Source organism: Aulonocara stuartgranti, assembly GCF_965226115.1.
Source record: "Aulonocara stuartgranti genome assembly, chromosome: 17".
NCBI classification, from domain to species: domain Eukaryota; kingdom Metazoa; phylum Chordata; class Actinopteri; order Cichliformes; family Cichlidae; genus Aulonocara; species Aulonocara stuartgranti.
The window spans coordinates 40,029,903-40,042,596 of NC_138953.1; the positions used below are offsets into that span (position 1 = coordinate 40,029,903).

At 41.2% G+C, this 12,694-nt stretch overlaps 1 protein-coding gene across 2 annotated transcripts in view; it reads right to left on the reverse strand.

Annotated features, from left to right (window-relative positions):
• The window catches only part of nek7 (NIMA-related kinase 7), a 68,931-nt gene extending 56,310 nt beyond the window's left edge, over window positions 1-12,621 (reverse strand). Inside the window, exon 1 of one of the 2 annotated variants that reach the window (XM_082509796.1) lies at window positions 12,338-12,621. The gene's annotated coding sequence lies outside the window, so the exon portion shown is untranslated. The other variant, XM_082509797.1, reaches the window with a different exon arrangement.
• Window positions 12,622-12,694: the final 73 nt, after the last annotated feature.

Below are 12,694 nucleotides of genomic sequence, written 5' to 3' on the forward strand. Positions count from 1 at the left end.
ATGAAACCAAAGTAGAACTTTTTGGTATAAACTCAACTCGTCGTGTTTGGAGGAAGACGAATACTGAGTTGCATCCCAAGAACACCATACCTACTGTGAAGCATGGGGGTGGAAACATCATGCTATGGGGCTGTTTTTCTGCCAAGGGGACAGGACGACTGATCCGTGTTAAGGACAGAATGAATGGGGCCATGTATCGTGAGATTTTGAGCCAAAACCTCCTTCCATCAGTGAGAACTTTGAAGATGAAACGAGGCTGGGTCTTCCAACATGACAATGATCCAAAACACACCGCCCGGGCAACAAAGGAGTGGCTCCGTAAGAAGCATTTGAAAGTCCTGGAGTGGCCTAGCCAGTCTCCAGACCTCAACCCCATAGAAAATCTGTGGCGGGAGTTGAAAGTCCGTGTTGCTCGGCGACAGCCCCAAAACATCACTGCTCTCGAGAAGATCTGCAGGAGGAATGGGCCAAAATACCAGCTACTGTGTGTGCAAACCTGGTAAAGACCTATAGTAAACGTTTGACCTCTGTTATTGCCAACAAAGGTTATGTTACAAAGTATTGAGTTGTATTTTTGTTATTGACCAAATACTTATTTTCTACCCTGATTTACGAATAAATTCTTTACAAATCCTACCATGTGGATTCATGGATTTTTTTTTTCACATTCTGTCTCTCACAGTTGAAGTGTACCTCTGGTGCAAATTACTGACCTCTGTCATCATTTTAAGTGGGGGAACTTGCACAATCGGTGGCTGACTAAATACTTTTTTGCCCCACTGTATGTTCTGTCCTTTTTTAATGCAGCAATGCAATCAAGTAAAACAAGCCTGGTAACGCCATTTGACCCATGTTGTGAGCAGGCTGCAGTACACCAACTGTAGTTGGCAAAAACTCCCAATTTTGGTCCCGATATCATATAAAAACATAAACTTGCACATGAGAATAAAACATGCACAGAAGCATAACTACACACACAAACATTTCAATGTTTATTTTTATTCCTCAGGCACTCGTCCTTCTTTGCATGAGCGCATTACCTGGCACGCCGACAGAGCATCGCTGTATGTGAGTATGTGTAAGGATCTGACGATCGGAGAATACCGTTACCCCTAAGGGGTCGCACCTCTCTCCGTTCTCGCCCTCCTCCCTTATGCCTCCTCTCTAGTCTGTGCCTGAAGGGATTTCCCTTTTCAGTTCATGAGAGATGTCAGACCTGTTCCACCATCCCTCACACGGAGGCTGGACTGTGCCCTATATTTACCCAGCATCTGTAAAACTCCACAAATCAGCCTCATTTCTAGAAATCAAAGCCAAGCGGAGCTTAACAGAATGACAGCTGAATCAAAATGCCCTCGACTCATCTTCATGCAACAAATGTATCCGATTACTTTTCACACCGAGCGTCACATGCAGGAGTTATGAACTGTTGCACACGATACCACTGTGTGGAGATTAAATTAGGAATTCCTGTTGTTGTGTTTCATTTATAAGAATTGTTTGGGATTCCACTCAACATTAATTACTAGCCAGTAGAGCTGTGTCCCATCACACTGCAACATAAATATATGTAATGTGATCTTTAACATTTCTAAAACTGAGCGCATGTGCGTATTCTGGGATTATTTGATGAGCATCACCTCGTGGTCCTGTCCAGGATGACAGTTACACAAAGGCTGACAAAGGTCACTTTATTCTAACATTTCAAATTATTATCAAATTTACTGTGAGTGCTTTCATTCATGTATGTTAACTGCACAAACACAACCACAGGCATACAGCTCCAGGTCTGGAGGTCTTTCAGACATCACTCTGGTCACTTTAACATTAGATTGGATCAGGATCTTGAGCTTTATTGTGAAAGGTTTATGTGGATGCTTTTACCGTCGTTGTTGCTAACGACAACGCATAAAAACAGGCGCTTGTCCGTCCGTAGTGTGGTGATATTAAATATAAGAGAAAGAGAGAACTTTAATGAATTAATATAACCGCTACAGTGACATCAAAACCATAAAAAAATATTGCCATAAACAGTTTATTTTGCGACACCACGAAACAAACGATAGAGTAAAATGAAACGATAGATGTTTTTTTTATATCGTCATCCGATATATATCGTTATATCGAACAGCCCTACTATAAGGCGCACTGAAAAACCTTTAATTTTCTCAAAAATCGACAGTGTGCCTTATGTATGAATTCTGGTTGTGCTTACTGACCTCGACCCGGATGAACGCTAACTTTTTTCCACTTGATAAAAGTTAACGTGAAGGTTCCTGATGGTTAGAGACAAATGCAATCGCATGGCAGGATGCTGTAAACGGACCAAACTTCAGTCAGGAGAACAACTGAGATAATCCATCCACAATACCAGGTTAGCTTAATGCACCTTATGGTCCGAAAAATACAGTACATAAAAGATGGGTGCGACATCTGGGCTGCTAATGCAATCAAGCTTTGTTAGCAAGCTAAAAGTATAAATTGCGTAGGTGTTTAGCAGACCTGGCACAATCTTTCACTCTTTTGCATGTAGTATATCTGATACTTTACCAAAGTCAGGTTTATTTATACCAGAATAGAGTTGACAATATTCCGAAAATGAAAATGTCAGTTACCGATATTTGCATAGAAAGACTGAAGCAAAAGGGGAAAAAAAGGAGAGATGGAAAGAGAGAAGATCCCCAACAGGGGTTGAAAGCAGCTAAATCAGATAGGTCTTTCCTGCCTCTTTCTTTCACACATTACAATATTAATATTAATGAGACTTCCTGTTTTTCCCACCTGTTTTTTTTCCTCCCTCAGATGATTTGAACATAAAAAAACTTAAAAAGCGCAAATTCCAGGAGTTGCGTATCACAGTTTGACCTGGAGCCACACAGCAGACACCAACCATGACAGACTCGCTGTTCAAAGCACGCGGGAGCTGCTTTCATCAGGGTATCCTGGTGGGGTTTTTTTTACAGTTTGACACCACCAGCCCATGCCATCTGCCTTTTTCTAAAATCACAACTTCAAGATGAGCTTTCTGCTTGTGTGTTGTTTTAAGGTGGGCTTCACAACCAAGGCCCAGTGTCACGCAAGCTTTTCCTGCTTTGCTGCTTGCTGGCTGCTGTTTACAGCCAAGCCTCGCAGTGTGGTGCAATGTTAAATATTCACTGTTAAACTGTCAAGCCAGAACTGCTTGGGAACCCAGCCAAGCACTCACAGTTCAGCAGCATCGGATTCTCCTCTTCTTCAAACATAACCAAACCAAATCAATCACTCTGTTTGCAGCCAAACCAAAAATCAGATCACGTTACCTCCCTCCTCCTGCCACACGCCTACTTCCTGATAGCCTCGGCCTACAGGGACCACTTTATTCAGCCTTTTCCTTCATTTATAAGTAAACACATATTCTTTATCATAAATACTAAACACATATACATTAACACTCATCATTTGTACTTTAAAGACCCCGTACTCTAGGCCCGAGTAAGCCTCTGCTGTCTCCCGACGTCTGCCATCAGACATCTGTAAAATATTTTATTTGATGCCCCAATACCACACTGGCAAAGGTCTCTCATCCTTGACTTGGCAGGACTTCTGACAGAGCCAGCCGGCAGTGCCACGCAGGCCTAACTCCTGCTGCTACAGCTTCCTGCTGCTCTGGGGAAGTCAGGCTGCGAGCCTCCCAGACTGTGGGCCAGACAGGGCAGGAAGGAGGAGACTGAGGCGAGGCCCCAGGTAGAAAGGACTCCCAGGAGAGGTAAAGCAAGAACAAGAGGACAGAGTTGAGACATTTCCAGTTAAGATGTGTAGCACTGCTGGCTTAATCAGTCTGTTAAAGTGACAACATCCTGATAGAGGTTAGCTTTACTCAGACATGCCTGCTTTTTGAGGGGAAGATAAACAGATAGGACTTGTTGTGGTTTAACAACCCTCATGAAGTGAAACCACCATGCTTTTAAATGTGTACTTCTCGCCGTCATTAAGAGCAGGGTCTCTGTGTGTGCATGCACTCAGACCGATCATGTCTGAATGTGCGCCTGAGTCGATTGTCTGCACCAAGTCAGACCCGCTAACATTTGTCAACATGGCATACGTCTGACAGCACGCCGCTACACAGGGGCACGTCAAACATTGTAACTTTGTATCTTTCCTGTATCTCGAGTTGCTCAACAAACTCAAAGCCACAGTTGTTTTGAAGCATGCCATAAAAACTCTTTGAGCAAGAAAATAAACTGTCTTGGCGCAAAAACTCACTTCCAGACTTTGTCTCACGGTCTCACTCTGCCCAGATTAATCTCACTGAAGCCACAAAACTGCTCCTTTATAAAAAAAATTACCTTGACTTTGACCAACCGAACACCAGTATTAAGTAGGGGTGCAACGATACTCGTATCGGTATTGAACCGTTGGATACAGTGCTTTCGGTTCGGTACGCATATGTATGAACAATACAAATTTTTTATTTATTTTATCAACTTTTCTTCTGACGATGCTGTCTGTGTTGAGAGCTCAGTGGATCTGCGTTCGACTACTCCGCCTAGGCTGCACTGTCGAGCGCAGATCCACTGAGCGCAGCGCAAGCTAGCAAGACAGAAGCTAAGCTCTTTGCAACATGGCAAATTGAACCTCCTCCACCCTCATTCAGATCTGGCCTTTGGAACTATTTTGGTCTTTATGTGAAGCATGACCCTGATGGACAAAAGTAAAACATCATGTCGGATGTGCCACGCAATGCTCAATTACATGGGTGGGAACTAGTGTGTTAGTGCAGTTAGCTCGTTAACGTGTTGACACCGTCCAGCCCCACGCACGGGGCGATCCGCGGTAGCTCGTTAACGGAGATTTGCCGTGTTGTGGCATTAACGTCATTTCAGATTAACGCTGACAGCACTAGTGGGAACACAATGAATATGACTGCACATTTACTCCGACATCATCCTAGTGCAAAGACAAGTGGAAGCAGACAAAAACAACAAGCACGCATGCTACAAACTTTACCCGAGTCATTTAGACAGCCGTTAGCACAGGATTCTCCTTATGGGGACCTGATATGTTTAATATGCTGCTGAGAATATAGCCCAGAAGAAGCGTATAGTATAGCTTTTATTTTGAAAGAGACATTTCTCTGTAATAAACTCTCTTTTCCAAAGATGAGGGATTCCTCGATCAGATAGATTTATTTTTTATTATTATTTTGTTGTTTCAGCAACATTAAATTTAAAAACTGTACTTTTGAGTTAAAATATATATTTATAATTTTAATAAATTACATATTAAGAAAGGCATGAACATTTTTTTGTATTGAAAAAATATCGAACCATGAATTTTGTGTATCGTTGCACCCCTAATATTAAGCTATGATTTGTTATCCATGCATTTATCACATGAGTCTCTCCTCACTGTGAGAGACTCATGTGATAAATGAATGGATAACAAATCCTCTCAAATGGTGTTATTAAAATAATAACTAGCAACAGGCTCAGAGTAAATACTATGAAAAGCCATCAAACCAACATGTTCGGACGCCCGCAACTTGATGAGGATTAACGGAAGAGGCTTAGGAGTCACAGAGGCCAAGGTCAGGGAGAGCGTCTGAAATGAGAAGCAGTAATATGGGACAAATCGAAGAAATGGGTGATGTGGAAGTGGAAAGAGAGTGAGACAAAGGGGATTGAGGGCAGTTTTGGCAGCAGGAGTTAAGAGGACCTTTTCATTACGACTCCTCTTCCTTCTCGATGCCCTCAGGCACTGACCACAGCCTCTAAGCCCCGAGCCAAACCGAGAGACCAGGGAGACCACAGAGGACTGCAGTGAGTCAGGGTACAAACACAGAGGGGGGGAGGAGGGGCAGAGGAAAGATGTCTCCCACATGTAAATGAAGCGTCGTGAAACGGATTCAAATAAAAGAGTATGGTTTTACCCTTTCTTCATTTTAGCTACGACCCAAGTGATTTATGTCACCTACCTATATTTATCTACACCTAATTATTACAAGTCTGTATTTTCAACATGTACCACCTGACCATGATAAAATAAGCATACATTACGTTACAAGTTGTAAATAATATAACAGCTTTATAGAAGTTTGTATACAACTCGGCTCATTAGAAATACAAGTGACACATTTCTAAAATAGGGCTGTGCGATATGACCAAAATCTCATATCAGACATTTATCGTCCCAACAACGATATATAATCGCAAATATTTTACATTTTCTGTAAATTCTGTCAAACTCTAACAACTCGACTTGCGTGAAGTGTTTTCAGCTGGGCGTCGTTACCTGGAGTCCAGTGTTACATAAGTTGAAACGGCTGCAATTTTCTTCTAAGGTTTTTTTTTTTTGCACCTGACGGCTGTTTTTTTGTTTCTCATACATAAACACTCTGCATACTATTTCATGTGACTCCGTTTATTTTGAAAAATCTCAACAGGATCTTGAGCTTTATTTTGAAAGGTTTATGTGGAAAATAAACAAGCGGACACGCGATGGTGTTACCGTCGTTGTTGCTAACAATAACGCATAAAACATATCCTTGTCCGTCCGTAGTGTGGTTATGTTAAATACAAGAGAGAAATTCTACGGTGACCATCAAAACGATGAAAAATTATTGACGTAAACAGTTTATTTTGCGACACCACGAAACAAATGACAGACGTTTTCATATCGTCATCCGATCTATATCGTTATATCCAACAGCCCTATCTCTGAGTGCAACGGGGTCACAGCAATTTCCTTTTAGAAGATAGTCTTGCTGCTCTGAAGATATCATGGTAATGGGGTAGTATCAGCATTTGAATGGGGCATTTACTTCCTTTCTTTTGGAGCAGTGAACACAGTGCAAATCATCTATTTTATGGTTGATCACAACGACAAAAAAAAAAAAAAAAGTTCCCTAAAATGAATCCTGCAGTTTTATCTCTGACGTCACTAGAAATGGAAAAAAAACTAACTGTAAAAAAAGAACAAAGACTGCAAGAGAGAGCAAAAATGTCCCCAGATTTTCACACTAAAAAGGGGAAGGGTAAAACAGACAATCTGTCAAAACAAAATGTTCTAATACAAATTTCCTCTCTTCGGCAGCAAATCCCGTGTGAAACATTAAGGCTTATTTGTGGTGAGGTTGGAACAAATGCCCATAGCACACTCAGCATGCAACACACAAAAATCCTCCTCTCTTTCTGTTCATAAGTGCAAATTCATTCTGCTTTTGTCTCATCTCATGACAAATGCATACTGTCACTGTCACTGATGTGCTGTTTACTGTGGCATATAGCATCTTGTAATTATTCTGTGAAAGTGAATTTGTATCCTGAGGGATTTGTATTTTTGTGTGTGGGTAATCAAAAGCGATAGAGAGGGAGAGGGGACGACTGCAGAGTGATCACCGATAAAAATCCGACGGAGCTGCTGGAGAACCATCTTTACAGCACAGTTCACAATATGCCGAGATGGCTTTGGTACTTCAGTCATACAATGACTTAACCTGCAGGCTAAGCCCTGATCAACAGTGGATTTTACAGGCCTATGCTTACAATTTGGGGGTATTGTAAAACAAATGAGTAATAATGCAATAATGCACTGTGTATGACTACTGTAATATATCTAGGTGTATAGATAATAGGGGTGGGTTTTTATAATCGATTCATCGATTAAAATCGATTCTGGCTTGGATAACGTAAAATCGATTAATTAAAATCCTGAATCGATTTTTTAATATAAATTTATTTTGTCCGAAATGCCAGAATCTCTGGTGAAATCTCACAAAATTTCAAGAACCACCAAACAGTAAATGAGAGCAGGTACAGGGATTCTGCACATAGACTTAAACACACAGCGCGACCCGCGGATCAGAATCAGTTAGATGTCGCCTTTCTCACAGTCGGGGCTGAAAGCCGACAGCTCGCTGATCCGGGTCCGCGCTTTGTGTTCACGCCCTTTATGCGCTGATTCTAAAGCTGTTAGTTTGATCTCTCTCCAAACAATATTGACCGAATCAGCAGCAAAAGAAGATCCAAACGCTTCACATAAACATCGTCATGAATTCACTCTTTTACTGTTTTGCTTCCATTGCGATGCGCAGCTCTCTCTCTCTCCCTCTCTCCCTCCCCCTCTCCCCCCCCCCCCCTCTCTCTCGAACAGTTTCGCTTTCTTCATTATTCGCTTGCTTGTTACACAAGTCTACTGTTGTTTACAGCGCTGTCGGCCGCTGTTTTTTCCCCTTTTACATTCTTCCGAAAAGAAAACCTCATTTCTGCTGTTCAATACTGAACAAATTGAAACTTTTTAAAATTATTCAAAATGCAAAATGCTTAGCCGTGTCTCTAATAAAACCGCTGTAACGTCAGAGGTAATGTTGATTAATTAATGGTTTTCTTTCGTTTTTGATGTACTGCAGAATATTTTTATAAAATCCCAGGCCAGGAAAATCACCTTCATGTTTTTCTGTGTTTTATCTTCAGCTACTTTGACACAAAGGCATCTGCTGTGATGCTCACACCTTGGATAAAGTCTTGAGAGTGTCAGCTTCCTTTTTATAGATACAAAAATATGTAAATGTTCTGATCTGAATTATACTTCTGACTGTCAAAATTTCCCAGATTTAAATCGAATCGAATCGAATTAAATCTAATCGTGGATCGAATCGATTCGGGACCTTGTGAATCGGAATTGAATCGATTCTAGAAATCAGTGACGATACCCAGCCCTAATAGATAACCAACTAATATACATTGTGAAAACACCTGTTCATCTACTTAATATCTGCAGTACACTGCATGAGCAGCTAGTCTACCAACATCTAAACAGAGTGTTAAAATGCAAACGTGCTGTCAGTTACTGATCCTGCACAAATTACTTAATTTGGCAAAACTGTGCAAAACGAAAACGAGTGTACAGCGTGAGCCACGCTTATCTCCTACAGCAGCTTTATTAAAAAGCAATTTCCAAATCAAAACTGCTAACTGTGCTGAAATTATTCAGTCTTCATTTAAAGCTCTGTCTGCTGTGCACATGAACATTATTTTAAAACAGGTCTTGTTTAACTTTCTCAATGTACACTGAAAAAACCTTTGCATAATTGCACCATTTAGTTACTTAATTGCTTTAATAGAGCGATTATATAAAAACACAGTTCTTTCATAAAGGGTTTCAGAGACTGTTTAAAAAAAGAGAACAGCAAAGATGTGAATCAACCCTTCCTCTCATTTCAATGATACTCCACGGTCCTAGCATTAGCTGACCCACGGGCACTGAAAGCATTTAATAAACTTTGAATCAGGTCCTAGGTCAGTAATTTTGTGTTTGCATGTCTTTGTAGTGGGTTTCCCCCAGAGCATTACACAACCCAATGAGAAAAGGCATCAGTGCCACAGTGAAATTGAGAAGTTTCCCGTGACGTAAGGAGCTGCGAGGCATCCACCAAGGATATTTGAATACTTGAAACATCAGCGACCCCTGATAACAAAGAGGGGAGATGGATATGAAAAATATTGACGAGCCAGCAATTTAAGGAGTGTGAAGCTTGCTCACACATCCCACTCTCACTGCCAAAGAACCTATTTTAAACTCCAAGCCTGGAAATGAAAGACTCAATACTGAAATGCTCTTTTTTTAAAGAAATATTAGCCATTATATTATATTTCTATTTTTTTATGTGCAAATAATCTCAAAACCTGAACAACAGAGAAACCTATACAGTGATCTGCTACTTTTGCCAGTTTTTTTTCTGCACAATGCTTGGCCAAGGTCTTTGACATCATGCAAAAGACAGCGTTTAATGTAGCTCGAAATGGCCTCGGGAAGCATCTTCCTTCAAATATGCTCTGTGAAAGCAAAGAAAAGAGCCAACATTTTTTCTGTTCTCTGTGAAAACCCAAAGGCAAGATGACTGTTAAAAGTGGTCAGATGACAAATGTCTCATCTGATCTTTAATCCAGGAGGGGGGGGCGGCTTCAGGGCTAAAACAGGAAACTCACACAAGATTGAGCTATTTGGTAAATTCCACTGTGCTAAATCACCGCTGCAGTGCCGCACATTTCTCCACACCGATGAATGGCATTTCAGTCCTCGCTCTGAAGGTCGTGCTGCTATCAGACAATGTGCATGTATGGGACCCCGGGCGCCATCAAATATCCATGTCTGTGCTTCTAAAACAAAACTTTTCTTCAATTTATGGCATCGTCAGTGTCTCTTACAATAAATAATGACTTAAATAATTTCTAATATGAACAATTTTCAGTTTCTACTGTAACACTTTTATTAAATCCAAACAACAGAACGGGGCTAAACAGCCAAGTTTTGCCAGAGCCTGTCAAAAGTAATCCACCTCTCATCAGCTCACGTTCAAAGTGGGATGTTACTGGCAGAAATCCCTCATCACAGAGACTGATGCAAACATTTGGCAGCCATTTTCTGATCATCCGGTTCATGACACATTCCTTGATAGTCAACTTCACAGAGCCAGCCAGTGTTCATCTCAATCACCTGATGACGCTGGCAGACTCGAGCCTGTTGTCTGACGATAATCGGATGTGGCAACAGAGAAGTGAGTAATAATTGGGTCAACAAGGTATGTCAGCTCCCACTAACTCTGGTTTGAATCATCTCTCTGCAGCGTAGCCAAACGTGATAGTACGACGCCTGAAATATTTGGCTGTGGTAGGCAGTGACAGCAACGTGGCACGGGATACTGCTTTCAACCTACATCTGACCCCGAGATGATTAGGCTTAGCGGAGATGAAGCCGCCCACATACCTGCGCAGGGAAATCTGGTGGTATTTGTTTTGTTTGCTGTGCCTTTGGCTTGTATTCACTCCTTTTCCCCCCAACTTCTTTTTCTACTCATGCCATTATTATTATAATTTGTATTTTTAATATTATTACGTTCAAAATTAAAGATGAGAAATTACAAAGTTCCAACAAAACTGTGGACGCCATGAGTGTGTAAAGGTTTTGCAATAACTACTGTTACTCACAACAAAGGAAGTAAAACGAGAAAGGCCTGATCTCCGATTTATTTTTTATTTGAATAAATTACTTCTTTGTACCGACTAGCAGCTCTCTTCCAAATAAACCTCGTCTACCAAGTGTATAGTTTTATTGTGTTTGGCAGCGTGGAACAAAAAGACAGCTGGAAGCGCGTATGCCTTTCCCAAAAATTACTAAAAGGTTAAGAAACAAGTGTTTTGTAATACGCCTTTACATGTTTTCCTAGATTAAAAAAAAAGAAATTGCAGAGGTGGGTTTGTTTTTTGAACTTTCATATAATAATATATTTGCAATTTGTCTGACAACTACTTTGGCTTGAGTTTAATAACACAAGCCCACATATGACAACTAAAAGAAACTAAACTAAGGCAGATTCACTTCAAATTTTTCATTTTTTTATTGAATTTATAAAAAGAGCATTATTTTTCCCCTTATCAGTGATAATTGTAAGACAAATCAATTTAGATTTTGATCTATAAAACATCAGAACACATCGTTATTGAACGTGAGACCAACAGTCCAAACCTCAAAATTATTTACTTGACTTCATTTTTTTTTCTATCAAAATGTCTCTTGGTTGTCACACATTAAAAAAAATTCCACCCAGGGGAAAATTACAGTATGGGTGCCAAGCAGAGGTTCGTGAAAGGCACCCACTCCATATCCAACCCTTGGCCCCGCTGCAGTCATGTTCGTGGATGTTATACTACTCGACTAAGAATTCCTCCACAGCTGAGACTTCAAGTATAGTAAGCGACGTTGACAGACACGTAACAAACACATCACTATTGACACATTATACAAAATAAGCCTTTGACATGAAAAATACCTTCACATCATAAACTACTGACAATCAAGGATGTAAAGAAACGCTGTAAAGACAGTCGTGTTCTTCTACATCACCGAGGCGGTGTGCGATTACTACTGTTTGAAAGCTGTTGTGTAGTACGTGTAACATGACTGTAACATTGTAGCAACAAGTGTCCACTGTCACGTTGGCACCGCAGGATTAGCCGCTTTAGCACTTTAGCACAAAGCCGTTTTGCGTACATTGTAATATAAACGTTACAAAGCAGCTGGAAGCGTTTGCTGACACCTTCGACTGTCCGGTTTTATAAAGATAAAGTCCGCAAAGCGACATGCTAGGAAGCTAACAAGCTAGCCTAGCTAGCGAACTTCGAAAAACTTCTTCAAATGAGTGACAAACTTGTGTCTGAAGGGCAACTGGTGACTACTACGAACCTTTTCTGTCACTTTCCGAGGAAGTTAAAGCGCAAAGGGCAACAGCTTCCGAGGAGTTCATTAGCAGTAGTTGAGTTTCAAAAAGTTCACTTTCAGCTAACGCCGTGTCAGTTCTTACCAGGAAGTGGGAGACAGTTGCTAAGCTATTCCTTCTTCACGCTGAGGCTTTTTCCTGATGGTTATGGCGGTTATCTTTGTTTTGACTTTCCCTTTCTTTCCAAGGTCGCTGCGAGAAGTGGACTCGGTGGGCCTCTGTTCCTGCGTGGCACCGTGACTGAGCTGGAAAGTTGTCTCGCAGAGAGCGCCTGTGCCGCACAGCCAGGCGAGATGTGTACGTGTTTTCGGACAGACTCTCCACTACTAGGCCCCCCTCATCACCACAACGCTGACCCGTGTGACTGTAATGTAAACAACCCAGCATTCCCGGAGCGCAGGGGAGGGGCGAGTGTCAAAGAGTGAAGGGAAACTGTCAAAT